This window comes from Falco naumanni, chromosome 3, assembly GCF_017639655.2.
Source record: "Falco naumanni isolate bFalNau1 chromosome 3, bFalNau1.pat, whole genome shotgun sequence".
NCBI classification, from domain to species: domain Eukaryota; kingdom Metazoa; phylum Chordata; class Aves; order Falconiformes; family Falconidae; genus Falco; species Falco naumanni.
In genome coordinates this window covers 32,675,748-32,702,161 of record NC_054056.1, presented here as the reverse complement: position 1 = coordinate 32,702,161, position 26,414 = coordinate 32,675,748, and the positions used below count along the sequence as shown (strand labels likewise).

At 42.4% G+C, this 26,414-nt stretch overlaps 1 protein-coding gene across 1 annotated transcript in view; it reads left to right on the top strand.

Annotated features, from left to right (window-relative positions):
- Positions 1-3,887: 3,887 nt before the first annotated feature.
- The window catches only part of CDH6 (cadherin 6), a 107,129-nt gene continuing 84,602 nt past the window's right edge, over positions 3,888-26,414 (top strand). Inside the window, exon 1 of the mRNA XM_040588222.1 lies at positions 3,888-4,066. The gene's annotated coding sequence lies outside the window, so the exon portion shown is untranslated. The remainder of the gene's footprint in view (positions 4,067-26,414) is intronic.

Genomic DNA, 26,414 nt, shown 5'->3' with positions numbered 1-26,414 from the left:
GGGGGCCTCACTGGAAGAGGAACATCAACAAAGAACAAAACTATTCAGAGAAGGGGAACAAATGTGCAATGCAGGGTTGCATGCAGTCACTGGGATCCATCTGGCAAGCCATCACTCCTCCAGTGGTCAAGGAGACTAGGGGTACGGACAGGAGAAGACTGGAAATTGGTTGGAGCTAACCTGTTTCTTTTGTATTTGCAACTGGTTAGAACTAGGAAAACACAAGGGGTCAGGTTCAGCGCTATGAGAAGCATGCCTCACTTAAGGAATGGTAAATTGTGACATGTTATCTCAGCCCCTTAAAATTGCCTGACTAATCTTTGATCACTGCACATAGATCTACAGGACAGGGTTTAGAAACTTAGAAGACATTGCATTCAAGCTTGAGAAAGACATTTTTTTTAATGAAAATAATTCTATTAGCAATAATAAATGAAAAATATGGTTAAAACTATCCAGGAGCTCATTATTTTCCTGATACTTAATATAGCACTGACACTGAAATTAAAAGGCTATAAATATAAAGCAAACAAAGAAGGAAAGACACATTCATGCTGTATGCAGTTCACCTGTGGAATTCATTATTACAGAAGGTCAGAAGTGTTAAACTGTGGATTTTGAAAGATCTGGATAGTGACCATGCATAGCATCCGTAATGATGTGTCACCAAGTTAATAATTTACTCTACCTCGAAAATTTTGGCATCAACTGATTTCCTACCAGGTTCAATATAATTTTTTTCCCTTCTGCCACAGTGATGCAAAACTGTAGTCAGAGTCTTTTCTGGGATGTTTTCTGACTCCCTGCACTCAGCCTCCCCCACTGCCTCCCCCACCCCCCAAAAAAAAAACCCAAAAAACAAAAGCAGAAAAGAGTGCAGAGACATTGCTACATTGAAGTTTCCCCTTTATTAATTCAGAATAAGGTCCCTCAACATTTCTGGAAAATAAGCAGGGCTGGGAAACCTCTGAAGTGCCTGATTCATGTGAGAGGTTATAAAGTGAGACCTTCAGATTGTTTCATAGATACTGCAGCTTGTAGTGAACCATAGGTGACTTTTCATCAGCTTCAGTTTTTTTCTTCTTAGTCCTTAAATCTCACATAGGAATCTTCTACTGCTTGGAAATGGGATTTCTCCTGAATAGCTTAGAAAAAAAAACATCACATATTCCCAGCTTGTGTTGTATTTCAGTTTTGTGCTGGTGGCTGAGATTCATGGGCATTTTGGTAACAGTCTGCAGGGTCTAGGCATTCCACAGAGCCAGAAGTTGCCACTTTGGAACTTTGTTCTGGTTAATTCAGTGCTGTGTCTGTCCACGGGCCAGAATACTTGCTTCAGACAACAGCCACAGACAAGACAGGTGTGAGACAGTGTGTTTTACTTGGAGTACTCATCCTGATTTCCAAATATTAGATTGGTCCAAGAGCTGAAAAAAAAGTTTTATCTCCTTTCTAATCTTAGGTACACTCATAAACATTCAGTCCTTCTTTGAATCTTCTTAAATTCTCCACCTCATGACAGGGAAGCTGACTTCAACCAGTGCTAATCTTGATTAATTTTCACAATCTTAGCTGAGCCTTTCACTGTCAGGTACAGGACACTTCATGGGCTAATGACGTGACCTAGTCTGGGAATTCTAATATCATTATAGCTGTCAACAGAAGAGAGTTGAGGAGGAAGAGCACTATCTTGACAGTGCTGCTCAAAAAAGAAAAAAGTTTTTGTCATACAGCTATACACATAAAATTGTCAACCAAAAATTCACATAATTAATGAAAAGATAAAAATCTCATGCACATGCTTTGGAGAACACAACAGTTCCTGTACTAACTCTTCATTTTTGACAAAAATATAGAAGCCCATCTTGGACATAAATAACCCTGTCCTGTCTAGGGAAATAATGGGGGAAAAAAAAAAAAAAAAAAAAAAAAAAAAAAAAAGCAGTTTATTAAAGCTAACCAGAATGCAACACATCCAGGAATGAATAATGCCCAAGGAGACCCCAGGGTCAGAGTGAGCAGTGAATCAGACATTGACAATACAATATGGCAGGGAAAAAGAAAGCCTTCAAATGTGGTCTGTCATAAAGGAGAGATAAACTGTGTCCAGAAGGCTCTTGTGGGAATGCTCTGCAAACACTCACTGAGCTCCTGACCTGTCATTGCCAAAAAAAATATAAATAAATAACTAAATAAAATAAGGAACTAGAAGTTCAAGGAAGAGCAATCAGAATGATCTGCAGACAGGAAAAACTCAGCTGTGTGGGAAGACAAAGCTGGCTGGACAATAGCAGTTGTACCTAAGCGGCTTTTCTGGGTGATGTGCCCAAGCAGAGCTCACAAACATTTAGAAAGCAGAATCCAGCCTCTTTACACTGCTTTGGCTTTTGCAGGTATCGCACAGAGTCCTTAAAAGCCCAACGTTGTGCTGAAGAAGTACTCTGTCAACACCGTGACTGTAGGGAATAACTTGAAGGCTTCCTTAAGGAGCCCAGTACCAGTTTCAGGGATAAAAGCTATACGCTGAGTACCAGTTTCAGGGATAACAGCTATGCTGTGGAGGTGGTGCTGCAGTACTGTAGAAATTACAGCACAAGCAGCAGGACTGTTACCTGAACTTCTGGTGCTCAGAGTATTTAAATTATACTAAAAGCCTTGAAACGGTCCAGAAACAGGCGGACACAAAGGTGGCTTAGAGCCAGAACAGACCCATTCTTAAGGCATCAGCAACGAGAAATTGAGAGGTGGGTAGGAGAAAGGGAAGACAAGAAAAAGAGGGGGTGGGGGGAATCACTTAAGATTGACTAGTGGGAAAAAAAAATACATTATAAAGGTCAAACTTAAGACTGGAGATGTGAGAGGAATGGTAGAAAGCTTCGCTCCTTGCAACATTTGCCATGAATCTTAAAGGGACACTGCGCAGCTGAATTGGAGTGGACTCTTGGGTAAATAATAAACTGGCAGGCAATTTTCATCCTGCCGTTTAACATTGAGATTAAAACACCTAAAGCCTTATTTCAGGCTAGACTTAGGGAAGGGGGCTGTACAACATGCATGTGTGCAGAGGGGCTCCACGAGTCCCACGGCAAAAGCCGAAATTTCAGTTCATTCTGCATTAAGGTTAGTCATAACCTCGTGAGTGGGGAGCCCCTGGGAAGGAGGGGGAGGGGGGGCGAGCAAGGCCAGGCACCTGGAAAATCCTCCTCTGCTGCTTCCCATTCACACAGCCACAGCCACATGTGATCATCCCCACCAAGTATCATCTTCTTTAATAAATCACCGAATTTTTTGATTCACCAAGTCCAGGAACTTCCCGGGAAGTGTGGGAAAAGACCAGTCGGGCATCTCTGGTGTCAAGAGAAGGACTTAAAAAAGGGTTCCGAGGATGAGAAGCCTGAGAAAAGCCGCACAGCACAAACACGCAGCTCACCAGAGGAGCATGTCTCTCCCTCCTCTTTACCACCCCCACCCCCCGCTTTTACTATCACCACCAAACGCTTGGGAAGAAGCTGGCTGCTCTCCACCTCAAGCACGGCGCGGCCGCCGTGGGGAAGGGGGGCTCCGCCGCACAGCCCTCCCCCTCTGCCCTCCCACCGCATTCACTTGCAGATCCCTGCCCGCCCGCCGGAGCCCGCACCGCTCCGCTCCGCGCCCGCCCCGCGCCCGCCCCGCACCTCCCCGTCCCCAGTGCGGCAGCTCCGGCGGCTCCAGCAGCCGCAGCGCCGGCGCCAGGAGCGCGTGTGCGTGTGCCCGGGTGTGTGTGAGTGTGCGTGTGAGCGCCTGCCGGGGAGGCGAGCAGGGAGGGAGGAGTTTGGCTCCCCCCCCTTCCCTTCCCCCCCCCCCCGCCTTTTTTTTTTTTTTTATTAATCAGGAGCAGTGAATGGAAACCAATCAGCTGGAGAGCCCCCTCGGCTCGGGCTGCTGCATGCGGGAGTTAAAAAGTGCTGCTGCCCGAGCGGGAGCCCCAGTGCGCGGCGGGCGGGCTGAGCGGCGGGCCGAGGGGCAGGAGCTGCGCTGCCGCCGCGCCGACCCGGGCCAGGCTCGGCCCCGCCGTCCCTGCGTGCCGGTAAGGAGATGCGGCTTTGCGCTTCTTTGGGAACAAGTTTCAACTGTCACCAGGCTCCTGCCTCCTTCCTTTTTTTTTTTTAACTTCTTTTTGCCGGGCTTACTGGGAATGCTAATTAAGGGGGGGGGGGGGGGCGGGGAGGGGGAGGGGGGCAAGCACTTATTTTGCGAAGTTGGCTTGCGGAGGGCTCCGCATCCCACCGCTACGCCGGGGTGCCCCCCCTGCGGCTCCGCGCCGTGCCCGCCGGCTCAGGGGCGTGTGGGGACCACGTTTGCTGTCATTTTCAGTCAGGCGAAAGGATGCGGCGTTTTCCTGGGAATTGTTACCGCCAGCGAGACACTTCGGTCGAGGGGAGGTGGTGAGAGAGCGAGGTGAGGGTCGTGTGTGTTTGGAAGGGAATAATAATAATAACAACAACAACAAAAGGAGAAGCGTGATGAATAACTAGAAAATAATAGTAATAAAATCTGTCTCGGGGTCTTCACGCTGCCTAGTTGCTGTGAAATGGATACAGGACAAACCCCTTCGGATCATGAGCAAAATCCGAGGCAAAGTGCCGAGCTGCATGTAGAGCACAGTTGAAATGAGGCGCTTCCTCAGCGAAAAAAGAAGGGGGCAGAGGGGGCAGATCTGGGGACGCTGCAGGAATTGACAAATGTGAAATCTTTTATTTGATAAAAGAATGGCTTGGGGAGTGATGGAGGTGGTGGAAGAAAAGGGGGTAGGCGTGAAGGCGTTTTACGAGAGAGAAGTTGGATAATTGCGGAAAGAAAGTGCTGAATTCCGTTATGTTGTAAATGTTTCTAAGGAGCTGCTAACATAGTTTGTATGTCAGATAGATTGAACTACTTAGATATTCACGTGTATATGACACCTAAATGCAAACACCTAAACGGGGCATCAAATACACAGTATGTATACTATATATATGTATTTTTACTCAAAAGGTTGAGTCGAGATAAGCAATAACAGTAGAGGTCAATGGCAGTGGAAAGAAGTCTTGTCACTGCTGCAATAAAATCCATATTTTACGGAGAGTTAAATGCAGTACTTTGTAAGTGCAAGTGGATGGTCACCTAAGTAACTCCTGATGACATTCAAGGATCAAGAACTTTAATGACCGAAATTACTCCCAGCACGATGGCACAGCTGCTACTTTTATACAAATCAGGAAGATGGGGCACATTTTTCCTTGTATTTGTGTATGGTGTGGGATTTTGAAGTTCTGTTCGCACTGCATGGGAGATTGTGTAGCAAAAATTACTTACAGAGTGTAAGGTCAGTCCTTTCTCCAAACTTACGATTTTTCTAGTACAGCTGGAATAGAGAATAAATACAGTTGTTTCTGTTCAGGAATCTGCGATGATGGTACATACATCCTACATGGTACATGCATCCTACATGTGTACTTCATGAGCTGTGTGCATGAACATATGCGCAAGGAGAACACTACAAATAAGAGCAAGGTTATTTCTGTTCCCTTTTTTCATAGGACCATATGTAATAGCACCCTGAAAACAACATAATTCCAAGGGAATAAAATTGCTTGAACATGCAGACCTCTTTGGTTTTAATCAAAATAAACATAACTCTCCCAGTCAAGATAATGGCTTATCTCATGTATTTGCTGGGCTGAAATCTCTATTATGCAGTCAGTTCTGTGCAAAAGTGCTTGCATATTACTTAAAGCATTCTATAAAATTGATTAACATCTGTTCCTGAGCAATATAATGCTATGGGTAATGGTGCATCCCTATTCATTTCTTTTTTTTAACCTGTTTAAAGACAGTAAGTTTGCATGTCACAGGAGAGTCAGGGAGGGCTTGGAGGCTTATGATCAAGATCAAGTAGATTTCTTTATCATGGATATATACAGTTTTAAAGGCCTGGCAGCAATGACACAATTGGATAGCTCCTTTAAACAGCCCAAACATGCTAATAAAGACTGCAGGGCTGAATCCCTTTTTCCTCTCCTCAGATGTTATCTGACACAGCACCAGTAAATATATAATCTCATATGCTTCTGGCTTTCAGCTGCACCATAATCTTTCTGGACATATTTCTAGTGGCTTGCAGTTGACTTTTGAGCTGGGGGAGGGAGGGGGAAAGCAGCCAGTCTTTTCAGAATAACGTAATCAGAGGCAGCAATACATATTTTTTTTTCCCCCAGGGGAAATGGCATTGATTCAGTCCTGTTGTAGTCCTCTGCAATTATCCTTTGCAGCCATTTAAGGAACTGGGGTCCCCATAGGGAATTAATAGTCCGTCTAGGTATTTTAGTTTTCACACCAGTTCTTGCATATTTCCATGCCCGCACTCCAAAGATTACATTTATAGACATGGTCATAATTTTCAAACCAAGTTGTTCAGCTAGGAATATGCGTCTTAACTTCTAATTCTTCCCTCCCTCCCTCCCTGCTTTGTACAGCTCTCCCATGCAAACAGTAACCTGCCGTTCACGGCAGCCTTCCCTTTCATAAAGTTTGCATTTTGCCATCTGCTGTTTCAATAATATTTAGTTGAGAGACTTCCTTGAAAGCAAAACACACACATTAAATGTTGTGGGTTTTTTTTTTCCCCTCCTTTCTGCTGAAGATGTCAAAACTAATGCAAACTTGATAGAAGTTGTGAATATGCCTGTGCTCTCACCAGCTGAGATCCTGCCAGAGCATCTTCTCTCTACGAGCAATCCTCTACTCAAGGGCACACTGGGTTCCTTGGGCCAGGATCCTCTCTCCACTACACTATCCCCTCGGGTCTGCTACATCATTTTTTCTTTGACTGAAGGTTTCAGCACACCAATCTGCTGCTTGTTAATAGAATCGTACAGTGTTTTGGGGTTTGGAAGGAGTTGGTATTGGGGTTTCCAGTGGATGCCTGTGTGCTATGTAGTGGTCAAGCACATCTAGAGGGCAACGAGATTTATCTGTTAGTACATGAAATGGTGGTCTCCATCTCTTGCTTAAGTGAACTTTTTAGCATGCTGTCTGCCCTTTGTTGACTTCTTTTAAACTACCTTCCCTTTCTAGTGCAATCTTGTAGCATTATGGCTCAAGATGGGCAGGAAATTGCTTATGGATCTCCTTGGAAATGGTGGCTAATTACTAAAATGAAAGGTAGCTGAAATCTATAAAAACAAGTGGGTAGACTCCGTTGGAAACAGCAGGCCCCACTGTGATGGTGCCTCATCTTGCGTAATGGTTGCAGTTCCTCTAGTGGCTCAGCTGCAATTATACCAGAATAAAGTAGAGTCGGTTTTCAGTATCTTTTGATTATCATAAGCATGTGGGAAATGCCATTAGAGGGGCTGTACCTTGGAAGCTGGTTGTTAGGGAGACTTCTTCATTAACCCCTTAAAGACCTGGTTAGCTGCAGTAACTTCCAATTTTTTCCAAGGCTTTGCATTGTTTGGGGTTTGCTTCTTTTTTCCGAATAATTACTCGGGTTCACAACTCTCAGAAACAGGATTGATAAACTTAGTTGTGATTATCCTGACTGCCATATGGGGCCAAATTTAGGACCTTTTCAACATAAACCTTTAAAGTGAATCCCCTGTCCTGCCCATGAAGTGAACAGCTTTGTGTGCCACTGAACCAAATCTCTTCTGCTGACTCTATGCAGGATTTAACTTCTGCAGTATAAACACAGTTCTCAAGTTTAAATGTGTTCTGGCTGAAATAAAAATCCAGTGCTAGCTGGTTTGCTCATGCTGCTTGCTTAGTCATGGCAGCTCTTTCCAAGGAGACTGGAGAAACTGGGCTCTGTGAGGAGAGAGATGTTACAACATCCTGCCTTGTTTCATTTGGGATGGGGAGAGATGAGATGTTGAGGGAATGTTTAGTGTGATTAAACCCAGCTGTTATCTGTATTGCCTAACAAAAGGTACCGGGGAGATTATTAGTCCCTGTCTGAGCTTTAAAAACACTCTTGCAGGATGCATAATTAATGCAAAATATCAGCAGAAAAAAGTCATTCGCTCTGTGTTGTGTTGTGAGTGACACTGCAGTGGAACTAGGTGCAGAAAGTCCTGGATAAAAGCATTTTTAAACTTTGACTACTTCTTTTCACATCCATTTGGGTTTTTCTTGCTGTAAATCTCAGCCGAAGAGCTTTTCTCTCATTCTTCCTCAGTGATTGGCTGATATCTGTTGGGAGTCCATCCAGCCTTGGGTTCCTAAGCTTCTCCAGGGCACTGCTGTGTGTCCTAACCCTGACCACCCATCAGCGGCTTTCCCTCCCCATTTCAGGCAGCATTATCCCTCCTTGCACCCGTGACCATCTCCTGTACTTAAGGTGTGGCTGGTTGCCAACCAAAGGAAGTAGGATAACTGTAGTTCAGGACTGTTTAGAGTGCTGTGAATTAATGTTACTGATTGACACAACCAGTCTTGTGGAGCTGCTCACTCCTCGAGTATTTTCCTTTCAAACCAAAGCAGAAAAGACAGTTTTTCCTGCAGCTGCAACCCCCTTAGCAGTGGCGATGAGCAATGCTGATGAGGAAGGATAACTGCGTCTTTCTGGTGAGGGGAGCCTGCGAGCCCTGCCAGGATGGAAAAGGCACGTCTGGCATGGTGTCCTTCATGAGTTATGGTGTTGGACCTCTGAAAAGGAGTTTTAAGAGAAGAAGTGATTGCTTAACTGTGACAATGCCAGAGTACTTAATAGAACTGTGCTGAAACATCCAAGATTACACTGATACCACATTGTCTTTCTTCACACCCAGCCACAAGACACCCTCTCCATGCTCTTTTCTCTTTGCCAGGCACACAGACAAAAAAGCATATACATTTCCATCTGGTCACATTCAGGAACAGTGCCAACCTTGCTATGTTTCAAGTAACCTGTTCAATAATGGCGTTATTCTGGCATTGCGGGCAAATGCTTTATGGATTAATTAGCATTTCTTGTCAGGATATACATATGTATTTATATATAGTCAGAAAGTGCTTAGTTCTAGCCAGAATGTGACTATTAGATTTGGTTTGCAACATAAATACCCGTCATAACCCCTCAGCTCTTCCCACAGAAGAGAGCACTTTATGAATGAGATCGGCCCTGTACTATCTGGGTACCTTAATTCCTCTCAGCTAAACTAATTCCATTATCTTGCTGTAATGTTTACAGCTGCCTGCGAGATAATAGGTAGTGTATCCTTACAGCATTCCCACTTTCTCATCTAATCACAGAGCCAGGGCAGGAGGACCTGGGAGAAGGGTCAGCAGGAATTGAAAATTAGCACAGAAATGAATCACTGGTTGGGTTTCCCCAGGTACTGCAGGTGCATGCTTGCCCGGGTGTGAGGGCCTGCTCCCTAACTGCTGCATTTCAGTTGTCAGTTAATAGCTCCTATAAGCACAAAGGCTGCTTAATCAACACGATCATTAGTGTGTAGCTCTGCTTTGGTGTGAAGGGTAAAGCCAAACTCAAAGGAAATACTTGCCTCTGACGGTAACTCCTCTTTGTGTTCTTGGAGGTCATGGCATACAGACCTGTCCCACGTGTGAGGCAGCGGGGTGGTGAGAGAACCACATGTGCCTGTGGGTCCCAGCTGGGCACCGACACCGTGCAGCATGGGGGACAGCCTCTGTACTGGCGTTCTCTAAGTGAGAGGGCTTTCCCTCGGGTGAAGGATATCCATGTGTCCTCCTCCCTCATTTCCCCCAGTTCCCACACATTAACGAGAATAATTAAAAGCACGGTTGCTTCTAGTTTTGCCGTAAGCATTCAGGTGAAATCTGTCTCCTCGCTGAATTGATTCTCTTTGAGTACCTGGTAGTTTGTAACTTTAGGGTGTCATTAGTTTGGCAATCATTATTTGACAAAAGCATCTTCATGGACAAAAGGAAAATGAAATAGCTTATAGTATCCTGCAAAAAAAAATAAATAATACAACTGCACAAAACCCCACAAAAAAAAAACCAAACACCACTATCATTGTGAGTGAGGTGCACTGTGGACATTTGGGAGCCCTGCTTCAAGTAAGGAACAAGGCACAGCTGATTGACATGAGACCTTCACTCAAAAGCTGTTCAAGTATTCCACAATGTCTAAAAAATACATCTTCACTGCATGCCCCCCCTGTGAGACTGGCCTGTATAATTGGCCTTGTTTTACAGCAGGGGGAAGCGAATCACAACGGAGGTGAGTGACTTGCCCAAGGTCACACAAGGAGGCCGTAGCACAGCAGGGATGCTGAACCAGGATCTTACAGCAAGTACAGCTTGCAGTCAACCCTCCTGCCTCTCCGCTGCTCACTTGTGTTGTTGGAGCTGATCAAAGAACGGATGGGGGAAAAAAATCAGATTTGGGTCTCTTTTTTCATCCAAAAGCAAGCCAATTATTTTTCTCAAGGACTTCTTGCAGTCACTTTGACACTCTTTGCCCGAAGGATTTTCTGGATGCTTTTTGCTTGTTTGTTGAGCCACGTTCTGCGTGGAGGGGAATGGGGAGGCTGGGTAGCTCCGAAGCCATCTGGGACAAGACTGAATATCTTATTCCCAGGAGAAAGGAATCTGAGCTGTCCCCAAGCAAGGTGGCAATGACCTTCCTCTCTGCATTGGCCCAGTTGGACTGCCCAAAGAGGTTCTTTACCATTCCCTGCCATGTCCATTCCCACCTACTTACGCCTGTGGGAGAGAAGGGGATAAAAATGTCTCATAAAAGGCTGCCTTTTCTTCACGCTGCTGCCCATCATTTAGGGCAGCCAGAGGTCACACCACGCTCTTGTTCTCGTCCATTCCTGTATGAATTAATTTCAAAGCACCACTGTTTTGTTTCTTGAATGAGAACATGACGTACACCAATACCCCTGCAATGGGTATTGATCCTAGTATAAATAAACAGAGAGAGTAGAAAAAGACACATTAAAAAGACACATTAAATTTACAAGTTATATTACAGGCTTAGATCCAAGTAGTACCAGGTTCTGAGCTGCGTGCCACCTACTGTGCCCTAATGCTTTTGGAACTGGCCTCACAAACTGATGGCCACTACAAGAATTCAAGAGGGCCTGTTTCCTCATTTTCAGTGCGAAGAGTGCTCTGGCAGATCACAGAGCAGGAATATAGAGAGTTAGAATCCCTTTCAGGGAGCAAATTCCTTTTGTGAAATTGGTACTCAATTTAGCTGTCACTGCTGAAAGGGAAAAAGATGCAGAAACAACTTTTAAGTCCACCAGCCACATCCCTTTAAGCAATTCGTGGTGTGCCAACCAGTTTTATAAAACTCTGTATTTCATCTAAACTCCATTTAAGTTTAAATAATATGAATGCCCTGCTATGGTATTTCCCTTCTCACTGCTGATAAATTACCAAGTTATTTCTGCTATAAACAAAGCAGTGTTCTTCTCTCTCTCTGCCTTATCGTACCTGGTCCCAGAGCGGTTTACTTTTAAATATACCAATAAACTGCACTGAAGTCCACAAGACTGTTTGAATACTTAAGTGCCTTCCTGGATCAAGATGTCAGGATCTTGTAATGGTTTACAACTTTGCAATTATTTCCATGGTGACCAAACTATGACCTCCAAAAATTTGTATACTTGGTCTCCCTAAATAGTAGACTAGGAAAAGTGGGAATGAAAAAAAGGAATAATCATCATTTCCCACTGAAGCCCCTAGCTCATTTACACGGCATGGAAGTGGATTCTCTGCTGTCCTGCTCCCATTAGCAGCTGGGGACAGTTGCAGTGGGGATGCAGAGGACTGGACTGAGATTGTCACTGGCTGGCTGGGTCTGCTGGAATATAGCAGGAGCATCTTTCCTTTGTGCGAGTGTCGCTGTGCATTAAATCTCTAAAGCCAGTTCTTAGCTCAGATTCTTCCTTCTGGTGCCTGTGTCTTCAGGTCATCTGCACTTAAGAGGAAGCAGCGCATAAGCATCTGAGGGAAAAAGCTGGCCCAGTGTATCTTAGTTATTAATATTTACAGCCATCAGCACAATTCTGCAGACAATCTAATCTCAAGCAGCTTTGAAATTCAGTGCTTTTCAGTGCAGCATTTCCCATCAGAAACAGAAATGTGCACTCTGATTTGCAGAAAGGATTTCTCTTCTTCTTGGAAAAAAACCAACAAAACAACACAAAAACAGGCTGCCACTTTTCTCAGTACAGAATTTATATTGTTATTAAATGAAATGTATTAACATATTGTAACATGTTAGGGTGCCTTTTGCGGGATTTCTGAAGCAGTTCCTCATTAATCTACTGTATTTCATTTGTCAGATGACTCAAAGATACTTGATACCACAGTTACTTTAAGGTATGACAGTTTTCCTTAGCAACAGGTTGTAATTTCAACCAGGCTGGCAAATGAGAGGTCAGAAGCTGGTTGCCACAAATCTAGGAGGTTAAAATACACTGTACATCCTTGTTTCCTGTTGCAATACCATCCTGAATCCTGGATGCAGAAGTAAGTACTGGGGTTACTCAGGAACAAACAGGTTTTGTCCTCTTGGAATTGCTCATTTAATATTACATATACTTTGTGTTTATTACAGAGGTATTTCTATTTGGTCAAACTGGCATTAAAGCCAGCCTTCCTGTGATGCAGGCACCTCGGGTGCAGATTTAGTTTCGAGCCCTGACCTGAGCAAGTATCTATTACATCTCAGAGGCTGTGGGTCACTGTGGGATGGAACTGCTGGAGCAGTGGTGCTGGCAGGGAGGAGGTTAGCAACAGTCATCCTGACATGGGCAGGCATCCCAGCCTCAGGGGGCAGCCAGAACACTTAGTTCTGGGTGAACTTAGGAAAGGTGAGCACATAGACTAGATAGCTACCAGTAATCACTGCTTCAGTAAGTGTTTGACTGGGGCCAGGTTGGTGCAATCGAAATGACCAGAGGTCTTTTGTTAAGTCCCAAACTTAGCGTGCTTGGCTACTACATGAAAGAAAGTACTAGATTATGGCAGTGGCAGCAGTTTCCAGCTCTAGGAATGGTGGGGTGAGCACAAATAGGAGATAATAAGCCAGCTGGTGCTTCAAGACCCGTTCTTAACTTCCTTCAAAGGTAACGTGGCCGAAGGCTTATGTGTATATATATATTTAATATACACTACTGAATGCAGTGCGGGACTCATGGTTATCCCAGCTTTATTTATGGGATTTGCTGTATAAAGGGTAATGAGGACCTAAAGGGGGCTTATGAGAAAGGTGGGGACAGACTTTTTGGTAGGGCCTGTAGCGATGGGACAAAGGCTAATGGTTTTAAACTAAAAGAGGGAAGATTTAGATCAGGTATTAGGAAGAAATTCTTTACTGTGAGGGTGGTGAGCCACTGGAGCAGGCTGCCCAGAGAAGCTGCGGCTGCCCCACCCCTGGAAGTGCTCAAGGCCAGGCTGGATGGGGCTTTGAGCAGCCTGGTCTAGTGGAAGGTGTCCCTGCCCATGGCAGGGGGGTTGGAACTAGATGATCTTTAAGGTCCCTTCCAACCCAAACCATTCTGTGATTCTGTTTTCAGGCATCATACAACTTCCTATGTTCTCCTTCCCTTACACACTTCTCTTCTTCCATTGAACTGTTTCATTTTCATCTGTTGTTTCATAGGGTAACGATCCTTTGCCTAGCTTTGTGGATGTTAGAATCATAGAATCATCTAAGGTTGGAAAAGACCTTTAAGATCGAGTCCAACTGTTAATCTAACACTGCCAAGTCCGACACTAAACTATGTCCCTAAGCACAATGTTGCCTCTGGGAAGACAAGATATGCCAGGAAGCCAAAAGTTGAGTAGACATCAGTGTGTTGGAAGTAGGTCTTTGTCCTCACAGGGTGCGGCACAGGGCTGGATGAGCTTGCTTTGCACTTGCTGTTTCACCATTGACTCCGACTGCCCGAACAGAGCAAGGAGACCAAGTAAGATTCAGCTGCAAGCTGGGATAGATGAATTATTGTAAATAACTGAGCTGAGCCATTAGAAATAAGTTGCTAATGTAAGCAAGATTAACTTGATGTGCTGCCTGAAATGAGATATTAGAGATGATAGGGGAGAGAGAGAAAACTTTTCATTTAGATGGAAACAGGACTGATTAATTAAGCAGTAACGAACAAGGAGCCTTGCCTTGAATTGATATGAGGCTTGCAGTGCTAATTTAACACAAAGTACAGCTCCCAATTTGTTATTAAATTAAAATGGCTTTTAAAATTGTTTACTTTTTTTTTTTCCTTATCTGCTTCTGTGTGGCAAAATGATTATTCTGGCTAGTTACAGAAACCAATCAGAGCAGCAGAAACTGTAGGTTGAAGAGGGGAAAGATTGTCCTGTTGTGTAATTAAGAAATATACAGTAATATCCATGACATCATGAATAAGCACTTCAAAGTAGTAAGTGTGCTCTGTATTGCATATTAAACTAACAATTAGCATGCTAACAAGCTGCTCTGGACATAGAGTGGAAAGGTGTTGCACTTTAGGAAATGACTGCTTCTTATTTTTTTTAGTCTACAGATCTGCTCACCTGACTGACAAATATTATTAAGGAGTAATAAAGAAGAAACATTTCTTGTTTTTCTTCCTTTCCCCTTTTCTTGCAATTTTCAAAGCAGTTTTAATTTGGAAGACTTTGTTACCCCATACATGGTTACCCCATACAAGGGAACTTTTGCTATCCCACATCAAAGTATATGATGGAAATGTGGGACATTGTGTCTGATAGACAAATGCTGTAGAACAACAGGGAAAATAACCTTATAGTGACATTGCTTTCTTAGCCTCAAACAAGTTTTGCTCTTGACAGGAAGGATTCTATGTAATTTATTATAGGAAAGCTCAACAGTAGCAATTTGTCATGCATTGTGATGTAATTTGATGGGTTCATTTCTTAAATGAATTATGGATTATGGATTACCTCTGTATATCAACAACAGAGCTGTATCTTTTATGTAAATATTCCCTCAACTTTTCCTTCCTCTTCCAATCCATTTCCCGTCATACAGAGATGACTTTTCTCACATCTAATCTTTCTACTAATAAGGTGTTTAATAATTTAGCAGCCTAAAAAATGAGCATATTTCAAAGGAGTTGGTATCAATGGTAGTGTAAGAGCCTCAGGCTACAAAAATGTGGATGAGGCTACCAAAGTTTTAGAGTCAGGATCCCAACTGTCTTTCTGCTTCAGGCAGCTATTTTATTAAAGTTGGTATTAAACAACACCGCCTAAGGTCTGATTAACAATTTATGACTTCTAAGAAGGATTAGCAGCAGCTTATCATTTTTATATTTAAATCTTAATTTGCATCTAAGAGAAACCATACCCAGGTTTATATTTTCATTGTCTATTATTTTTATTATTACTTTTGCTGGCTCTGAAACATTGCTTATGTGAGCATTGCGGGCACCAGTTTGTTGTACTGATGTTTTAGTACCTCGTCCCTTTACATGCGTCAGAGGGAAAACTGGCCTCTTGCATCATGCAGTGGGCTTGATCCTGCAAAACGATGGCTTTTGTCTCTTGCAGGGCTCAGTTGCTTTTCACTGTCCCTGAAGTCCATTGGGATGGATGGTGATCAGCACTTGGCAGAGTCAGGCTGAGATCTGCAGGTCCAGGAACCGAAGGCTGTGCAGCTAACATTACTTTAGAAAATGAAATCGAAATGTACATGACCAGGGCTTGCCTGGTGTACCTTCCCAGAGAGGAATTTTCCTTTTTGACATTTACTTTGTACAAGTAGTCACATCTATGTATCAGTGATGCTTTTCTATAAGCCTCCCAGCCCTGCTTATTAGGTTACTGCTGGGCAGTCTCTAGTAGGAGAGGAGGCAGGGGGTTGATCCTGCTGCTATATTCTAGGAAGCAACAGCGGGAGTTGTTGCTTTTTCGCTATTGCAGAGGCAGCCCAGGAAGGAGAGTGCTACCAGGTGGCAAGGGGGTGGGGAGTAGATAACAGCAGATCTGCTGGCCTAACTTTGCTCACTTCTGAGTATAACACCAGGCCAAAGACATGGAAATTAGTGGAACAGAGTGGAATTTAACTCACTTCTGGCAAAGCTATTTTTTATTTTTGTTAATATTTTTTTTACATTTAAATGTAAAATAATAAGTGGTCTGTTCTGTTACCAATTTTCAAATTGACCTAATGCCCCTCCTTGACTTTGTCTTCTCCAAATTCAACAGCTTTAGAGAAGTGTAAACCATATTTTCTTTTTTTTTCCCCTGTGTATTTCCATTTCTGATACTCTTCAGTGGATTTAACACTCATTTCACCAAGGGCTGGATGTGGTGGTCATAGCCTGTAGAGATAAGGGAAGAGATTGTCAGTTAGGGGCTATGAGCTCCACTGGCTCGCAGCAAGGGAGATGCTGTTTGTCTTCTTGAGCTTCTCTAGTCAGTAAGACAGTAAAAGGCTCAAAAGAAATGCTGATATTTAAGCATCTTCAGTGCTTTATTTGAACTCTCAACATCTCCATGGCTTTTCTTTTAATCAATAGCTTAGTTTTTGTCTTGGACTCAAGGGCTTCAAGTTTTAAAATACTAGAGCCATAATCTGAACGCTGCTGGTTCTTCAAAGCAAAACCAAACATTAACATATTCAGAGGAAGGCTCATCTTCCTAGCTTTTCAGGACATGATAAACTCAATTTTAGTTTTAGGGCTGCATTCATATTTCAAGGATCTGCTGTTAGAAGTACTCTGAGAACTGCGATCAGAATATTTTCTTGTGGCACTTGCATTCATGTGCCTGTGGGCCATTACTGTCAGTGGGATTTAAGAAAATGCTCAAAAGATTGTGATGAATCAGGGACTGAGCAGTACCTGCGAGGAATAAGGCCTATAGATTTGGGATTAGCAACATTTCAAGGTTTCTAACTTATTCTTCAGTTCAGACTGAAATTTTATCTCGTCACATTCTCGCCAAAAGAGGACAAATTAATATTATTCCATTGACTTCCAGGGAGCTGTAATGGTAAGCATGAGCTGAAAAACTGGACCAAGCGAGCAGAAGAAAATGCATGAATAAATTATCAACAGTGGGCTTGCCCAGGAACTGAGAGCAGTCAGCTCCCCCCGCTTTCTTCTCCCTTCCCCATTAAAAAATCCTCAGCTATGTAGCCAGAGAGCAGGAATGATATCATGGGACTTCTGTGGCCAGTGACACAGCAAACAACAGTATAAGCAAATAGTTCATACTTTTCTGTGTGATGAATTATTTATTGAAACTATTCTACAGCAACATATTGTTATTTATTTGTATTAAATTAGTGCCCATAGGTCCTAATTGCATGAAATGGGGCTCTAACCTAATAGAGTCCCAGCTGGCAAGTGTGTTCAGAGAAATCAGTCTTGACTGCAGGATTATTTAACCAAAATGTGGCTAACTTCGCAGGAAATCATATTAGAAGAGAGTGATTAACTGACTTCTACCGTGTAATAGATATGTAAGTTAAACATGTCAGCTATGCTTTTGTCCAATTAAAGCACACCTATTAAAAAAAAAAAATAGCTGAATGCCTACTGTATTCTGATTCATTGTGCTGCCACTGGAATGATTCTAGTCTTCTGTGTACAAGATTTTCAGGTATGGTCAATGTAAATTTTCATCACAATTATGGCTTCTGGGTTTCCTTAAATGAATCAGAAATGAAAAAAAAAAAAAAAAAATAATCAACCATGTAGGTCTGTCCGTAGCACACAATATCTTATGTGGAGGAACAACAAGGTATTAGGTCTAACATAAGGATATCACAATTCTTTGAAGAAAGTAAGAGAAAGAACTAGGGAATAAAAAGTGAAGTACAGAACGTTTGCTGGGAGCTCCTGGAGGCCCCTGGAGACAGTGATATGTGCCTTCAGTGGTCTTCAGGATAAATTCTGCCCTCGGTGTCACACATATTTCCACAGTTCCACTGTATTTGTGGGTAGGACCGTTGCCAGGAACATAGCCTCTTCTTTGCTTTGTTTTTCATTTTATCCTATTCTGTAGCTGCACAGTTTGAACTATGCACTAACTAGCGCCTAGTTATATATAAGCTGTTCAGCCTTGGTCAATAGGTATTTTATGGTAATCGCAAGTTGCTTTCTGCAGCAAAGATAACAGAGTTTGGTGGGAGGTGTTGGCTTTGTTCCACATGAGTCTGCAACAGAATGGCACAGTTTGCAGATAAGGACATGATGTATGCATCAAAAGAACTGCTAGATGAAAAAAAAAAAAAATCTACCTGGTTTGTACACATCTCTCAACCTCTGCTTTTGGATACTGATTACTAATCAAATTCCACCACACACCAGTGCACTAAAATTTTCTCATGTGGACATCGTTTCCAGGAGAACATGTGTATGTCAGCTTGCAGTGGAGTGTCAGCTGGCCTGAACCCAAACCCTAAAGTCAAACACAATGAAGGTGTTTGGAGACTGAAATGAGGTCCATGTTGTGCAAGTGGCCTCATCTTAACAAGACAGAATGAGTGAAAAGCATAAAGTTGTTATCTCTTAATATCTGCTCCTGCCTTATTTCATGAATCTTTGCAGAATCAGCAGACACCCAGCCCTGCATCCACATACCCCAGTTTTAAATGGGTTACTGGTACCCAGCTCTGCACTTTCCAGCTCAAGTCTTTCTGCTGCTTCAACCCAGCTCTGAAATGTGTCCCTCCAGGTTAGCTTGCATAAACATAAACCCCCACATTAGCATTGCAAGCAGCCATTGCCCTCAAAAGCCAGTAGTTTGTCTGTACTCAGTGCATGTTTGCCATCTGCTAATGCATTAAAACAAGGAGAAAAAAAAAAAAAAAAAGGAATCTGGGCCAAGTCCTTAATTGGAGTAAATCCATGTGCAAATAGTAACTTTAAGGAACTGTCATCACCTTTACCAGCTGGTGAATGAGCCTCTGTGACTGCAAAGCAGAGGATGCTTTGGAGCATTTGGGCTATGCATTGGTTCTGCCTGACTGAAGGGATGCCAAAGGGAAGGAGTATGTATTCACAGAGGCAGCCTTCTGGTTGTTGTCTGCTGGGCAGAACAGTGTGTATGCCCACACATTGCATGCCTTCTGCACCTCTGGCTGCTTGGCTGTAGTCACAACTCACATACCTTGTAATATGAACACTCAGCTTTGCTTTCTCAGTTCTAACCCTTCTCATGCAAACTCAGAAGCGTGGACACTGTGCCAAAAATAGGAAGCTGAACCCTAGCTCCTGCAGAAATGATCTCTTTAAAAGCCATAAGCAAAGAGGAAAAAGGATGTGGAATGATCCCACACCAGAAAGAGTATTTTGGTTGTCTGTGGAATTTATCCTCTGTCAGAAAAACAAACAAACAAAAACCTCACAACCTTAAAAGATTACAAGAACAACCCCAATTCTTTTTGACAAAGGAGTGAGCATTTTAACCCAACTCCTGCTCAGGATGAGTAGTGTGTGACAGCCTGGCTTGTGCTACATAATTACTATTCAGGCCATTGGCACTGGAAAAAATACAGGACTGTCAAGGAAAGAAATGTAGAATGGTGAGAATTTATAAAGAATATGATTGTATTTTACTTCTAAAATTCTATTTTCAAAAAGAAAGAGCGACTCTTTTCCTCACAATACGGTAGATTGGTAAATGCCTCTGGGGGAGGGCTATCTGGGAATAGAACAGAACACACTACAAAAACAGTAAACTAACGCTACTTGGGCAAGGTAGTTCAGTAAGAGGGTGTAAAAGGCCTCACAAGAGGAATTTCGCATCTTTACTTCATGGCTCACCCTCACACTCTTGTCTCTTTCAATAAACCATTACTCTGCTGTTGAGAGTACCTGGCTTGCTGGCTGGTATTGCACATCTTTTGGTATGTTGATACCAACATAGCTGGTATTCGTCAGGGGATTGGTAAGCAAAGGGGTTTTTGAAAGCCCTCTGCCTTCAAGGCCCCTGCTCAGACCCTAGCTAGAACAGATGCCAGTAGTCGAAAGCACCGTTAGTACCACCTAATGGCTCTTCAGGAAGCAAAATGAGTATTTCCATTCCCTTTCATACAGAAAAAAATAAGTAGTGGTAGGTTGTATTAATATCTGCATGTATCATCAACAGATGTATCAACATCATCTGTTGAGTGAAGCAGTAGTAGAAGTGACATAGAGGACAGCACTAGAAAATGAGCTGTTGGCTCCTTGGCAAGATGGGCTGAAGAAACTCTCATTGCTGCTGTTTACCCATTATCTGTTCTGTGGACAAATAAAAGCCTTCAGCCTCTGCAGCTGCCAGTGTCTACACTGCAGAAACATTGCATCAGTACAGAGATGAAAAAAAAAACCAAACCAAACCCTCATTCCAAGGTAGCTGATTTGCAGTGGAGGCAGGCACGGGAAGGATTCCTGTATTTTTGGGGCCCTGAGTTACTCAAAGAGCCCATATCCTGTGTTTTCTCATATCTGCAGAGACAGGACGACTACAGACAGGGAAGTCTCTTATCTCAGGGTGGAATTCACTTTTCTCACACTCTAGTCATGCAGTGAAAGACCTACAGTGAATATACCTGATACATTTAGGCCACGTTTTTAAATCTTAAAATTTCGACTTGCAGTATCTCCTGCCATGGAGGGGCAACAGGAAAGGGTAGATGAGTGGATTTGCTTGCAGATTTGCAGTCACCCATTGGAGACTAGTTTTTAAAAAGGAATTGGATAACTCTAGGTTTAAGTGTCAGTGCCCTGCCTTTCATGAGTAATCCCTACTCATGCTGAGTTCAAATTTTTTTGTAAAGTGCATTTTATCACTGCCTCTTAAGGTCTTTATACCCCAGAGCAGATAATTTGCAAATTTACAATGGAAAAATTATTTCATGAAGCCAGTGGTGACTCACTTGAATAGGAGCTTGCAGACTGGGACACTGGGGTTTGAACATTCTCTGAGTATCCATGCTTTGTAGATATGCCCCTTACTAGAAGCGCAAGCATGCAAAAAGAGACCATACGACATGCATTTGTAAATAAAACAGATTTTGCCCTCACACAGATAGATGTATATGCATATTCATCACATGCAGACACCTTTTGCCTTCCACTTAAATCTTAGTCACACCTAAAGCTCAGCCTTAAGTTTCAATTCATCAGAAAGGCATGCACATTCATCAGTATTCTTCCAAGGGAAAAGCAAAGCACAAACAAATTAAAATTGTAATAGCTGAGGACATGATCCTGTTTTCTGTCATTTAGACTGTCTGGTCAAAGGACAGGACCTACATGTGCTCTTATTTGCATTGGATTATTGGTCTTCCCTCTCCACCAGAGATCCTGGAAACATTTTCAGTGGAATTCTGTGAGTTTGAGAGGTTTAGATTTTAGTGAAATTATTCTCAGCTTATGTGACTAGTAGCAATGAATCAGGCCCTTATATTTTAGGGTTTTGGTGGTGTTTATTTCATCTTGAAATTCACTGCTGATGTGATTCTTTGTTGCCCACTCTTAGCATTCATTTTACTGAAAGTGCTGACCTGTTAAGGTAAAAATGTTGTTATACAGGGATTTTAATTAGCACTGAAAAGTAAAATTCCTAGCTTTTGCACATAAAAAAAGCCTTGAAAACGTGAAGTCTATCAAGGGGGAAAAATATAAAAAAACCTAATCTTTTAGGTCAGTCCAACTTATGATTTATTTGGAGACTTGGAGTTGGCAATACAGTTAATTTAATTGCAATAATTTATTACTTTCTTTCTAACTAATAGCTTTTTACATTACGGGCAATCTTATCTCTCAGCTCTCTGGAGCAAGGCAGGTTTCAGGACTCCTTCTCTCTGTTCCTGTGGTCTCACTGGCTCTCCCAGGTACAGTCTGGACAAGACACACATATGCCTTCATCACAAGTGGCTAAATGAAATGGAAATGTATCAAGTGAAGGTGATTGCTGATGGCTGTAACACTTAACACTTTCATGTTCCTCCGTGTCCAAGTGCTTTGCAAGTAGGAACTAATTACGATATGTTCAGTAATAATGGTATGTTCAGGGAGATGCTAAGTTGTGTCCTTACTGCAATAAACTGCTGTGCTGGGATAGGAAATCACTAGATTACAAAATAGGAGGCAGCTTTAGGGTAATCCTTCTGTAACCTCATGCACCCAGGTCCTTCACTAGAGATATGGCACACATCTAGACTTCTGCACAAACACCTACTCTTCTTTCCAGGAGACATTTATACTTTGCCTGCATTGCTTTTGCTTCAGCTGTACCTGTGCAAAGGGGCTGCAGGGCTATAGGAACTTTTGCCTTTGTGTGTTCGTGATAGGACACCAAAGAAGGGCTGGTAAAACACCTTTTAACTGCCACGGGTTTAAAGAAAGCTGACTAACCCGTAAAGCATTTTCAGTTACATAATGCAGAGCAAGAGAGAAAAAAAACATCCCCTCTTTGCTGCTCTGCTCATACTGCTGTAGCAGAGTCATCTTGTGTTTTTCCTTGAAGTATGTGATGTCACAAAAAAATAATTACTTGAGCAAATTGTAATATTAACCCAATCATAGCTGCAGGTAATAGATAATCTTCTTTATTTTGTGGGAGAAAAGATAGCTTGTTTTAAAAACTTACTCAAAAACATGTCCCATTTTTTGTGAGGTGTCTAACAATAAAGAAAAGGAAAAAGCATTATCCATGGATTTTCTCATTTGCCTTATTCGTAGAAAAACTTTCAAGGGATAATTCACATTTCCACGGCCTCTTGTTTATTAACTTCAGCGGATAACCCTTTTCAGGAGTTAAGTGTGCTGCATGGAAGAGGTGGTGTCAGATGCTCCCTAAGAGGCAGCTAAATTGCAGGGCTGTGCTTTGTCTGCTGAACTGACCTCCCGCCAGGCTCCGGGGGCTGCCCCGGAGCTGCCCCCCGGGGGTGCCAGGACGTGGGGATACAATTGATGTTGCCCGCCAGGGAACGACCGGGTCATTCTGGATGAGAGGGAACTATCAACCAGCAAATTTTTAGGCATTAAATGAACTTTGGAAACGAGCAGCACGTTCTGTTGATTTGGCCAAGCTCCAAAAAATCTGAAGTTCATGGCATTTCTGGGCTCACACATCACTGATGGCAGTTTTGCTTTTTCTTGTAACAAACGGTGCATAGGTGAACTTCCCTCTCCACGGGTGCTTCAGGAATAGAAGTTCTTAAAAAAATATACAGCCACTAAATGGCAGTGGTGGATACCCTAGTTACTGGCAATGTTCAGGGTTATGGAAGAACACCCACCTCCTGGCCAACTTTAGTTTCTTGACATTAAAAATTTATACTGAAGTACCAGCCCTGTAAAATCCATTGATTACTTGTTCTAATGCAAGAGAGAAGACATTTCTGAACCTCTTCAGTGTTTATAATACAGATTTAGTGAAGGTGGATGTTGCCAGTTTCATGGATAGTGAAACTCGGGTTGTATTCTTTCTGCTGGTCATTGCTTAAGTGGCATTTGATGGCGGTTTCCCTAGGCTAAGCTGCTGGACACCCTTTTCCTCCTCTCAGCTTTCTAAAAATTAAGTGTAATTCAACTCCTGTGAACATTAGCCTGCAGATAACAAGATAGCCAAAATTCCAATGGGTGCTCATTTAAAGAGGTCATTATTCTTTATAAATAAATAAAAAAAAGTTGGTCCTTTTTTATTGGCAAGGAGTATGATTACTTTTCTCATCCACCTATTCTCTGTTCAGTAAATCCTATAACAGGCAAATTCTAAAAGCAATTTTTAAAGGTATTACAGCACAATTTTACAACAGATAACAGACGTGCTGAAAACTTTTGTTTGTTTGTTTCCCCCAAACCTTCCTGAAACTGTATCTCTTTGACCTCAGCTTTCCTGGTTAGCAAAGCACTAAAAACACAGAAGATACTAGATTATTGGCATAGTTAGCACAGACCATGATCTATTTAACTGGAAGAAATAGTTCATTTTCTAAAATGCTGTTTTAAGAAAACAATATCAAACAGAAGGTATTTACATTCAGAAGGCTAGGATAATGCATTTGAAAGAAAAAAAAAAGAACAAAACCCAAAAGACAGGGTCAAAAAGAAACAAAAAATCCCCAGCCATCCAAATAAACTGTGGAAAATGAGAATGATTTAAAAAAAAAATCTCTGATCAAAAAAACATCTGCATGCTAATCCTGGTGTTTTCAAGTGCAACAACAGAGTAAAGAGGCAAACCCCCACATATTTAAGAAGAAATGTGAGAAGCAAACAAAAAAATAATGATGAATGGATTAAATACAACCAAGTCAGAAAAATTGAGAGAAAGAAACAGATTAAATCTGTGCATTCTTTCACAATGGAGCTTTTGCTGGTGTGACTGCATATTCAGCAGTGTGAATATTATAATTAGAGAATGTCAGCTCAAGCAAAATGTTTTAAAACCTTCCCATTAATAAGCAGATAAACTACTTAAAAATACTGATTATATTAGGAAAAAGGGAAGTGTTTGGGTTTTATGTTTCAGTTTCTTTCATCCACTGTAACACATTTAAATAGCAGATGTCTCTTCCAAGCAGTGTTTGATAGCGGTACTGTTGATTTTGATACCAAAGTGATAAGAACATCTTTATGGAGGGTTTGGTGCTATGCTGCAGGTCCCAGAGCTCGCTGGTATCCGTGCAAGGGCTGAATCCAGCAGCAGGCAGAGATCCCACAACAGCCGCTGAGTGGTACCAGCCCTGTGCTGTGTCCTGTTAGCTAGTTGCCGCTGGCCGTCAACCGGATGGATGAGGCCAGCGGGATGGATGAGGCGAGGTGCACTGTGGTGCTGGCGTGGCAGGGCTGGGTGCTTTCCTCATCGCACTCCTGCGCAGCCCTGTAGGCATACCCTTACAAGTGCTGCAGACAAAGAGCGTGGCTCTGTAGGACGGCAGGCAGCAAGCGCTGCGCAGCACTTTATCCCAGGTTGGGTCCGGAATGGGAGCATGTGTGAGAGAGCTCCCGAGCACTGTGAAACATGAATGCAAGATCAGTGCAAATCTCTTTCACCTCTGGAGTTTGGGAAAATTTTGACACTGAATTGCAATTAAAGTCGCTGCTTCTTTTATAATAGCAAGGCAAAGCTATCGGGGTATTGAACAAAGGACAGCTATGAGTTCAAAAGAAATTTAAGCTAAAAGTAAAATTAGCTTTGGTGGTTGCAGGTTAGACCAGATGAGCCCAGTCCTGCAAATACTTATGCACAGATATATTTTTAGATACATGACTACATGTGTAGTCACCTGCTTATCATTCAGAGATTGAAGGAAGATCTAATCATTACATGGCAGTGATCTTAAGGAAGATCATCATTACAATGTAGCTTAAATGCATGCTTTTTTAGGTCTCTTTAAGATACTATTCCAACAGAACTCAAAAGTTGGCTGAACTCTGAAAAATAGCAGTTGAAAAATAACTGCTGATGTTTATATTCATCTTGGGCTCACAGGAAAACATTTGTCATTCAGAAACTCGCTCAGAGTTTGCTTTTTTAGCACCCAAAAGTATCAGAGCATCTTAAATTTTTTGTCAGGCTCTACCTGTGAGGCTACGGTGCACATTTTCTCCCCATTGTGGCCAAGCTCTGTGTTGTGAGCAAGACAGTTTACCTGAGGTGTCATTACAAAGTGTGAGAAAATTGTCATCATAAATCATCCATGTGAAAATAAAACACAACCTCTGGGATTGCAGGATTCCTTCCAAAATTTTTGCCTTGCTACGAAGTATCCTGTAATCTAATGCTAGGTTGCTGTCTTTTTCAGTTGCTCAAGTGCTGTTCTGCATTTCTAGGTTTCCAGAGAGTCACCATGGCAGTCAGACTGTTAACCCAACCTTGAAGACCAAACAACAGCGCAAGCAGCAGCCTGGTTATGAGTCTGTAAACATTACCTCATCCGCTTCAGAGAAATTTTAACTGTCTTCCCCACTCAGACAATGAGATAGAAACTGCCAACTCCAAAGTCAACTGTTCAGATTCCAAAAACATTAAAGATTATAAAAAAAAATAATAAAAAAAATCCAGAGTTATAAACTACACATAACCACAGCCTGGTGACATCCTGATTAGATGATTTTTGCGTCATTCAAAGACAAAATGAAATACATGTCTTTTATTGTATATATTTAACTTTGTTCTGTATACAAATCTCACCAAAAAAAGACTGAAGTTTGCAGTTTGGCAGAAGAATAGAGAGGAATGTGTTCCACTAGACCTTAGTGCAGAAGAACTGTGCAGTGCAATATGATGCACATTTAGACAAATAAAAGGCTTCACGCTTAACGGATGATATTTGAAGAGAAAAGTATTTAATAATGTCAGTTCTGAGCATGATTCTCCCTTCTCGTTCTTTCATCCAATTGTTGCCTTATCATGCTGTAGTAGTATTATGTTTTGGTATCAGAAAATTATTTACCTCACATTCACAATCTCTCGTCATTCCGCAGTCCAGTCATAAC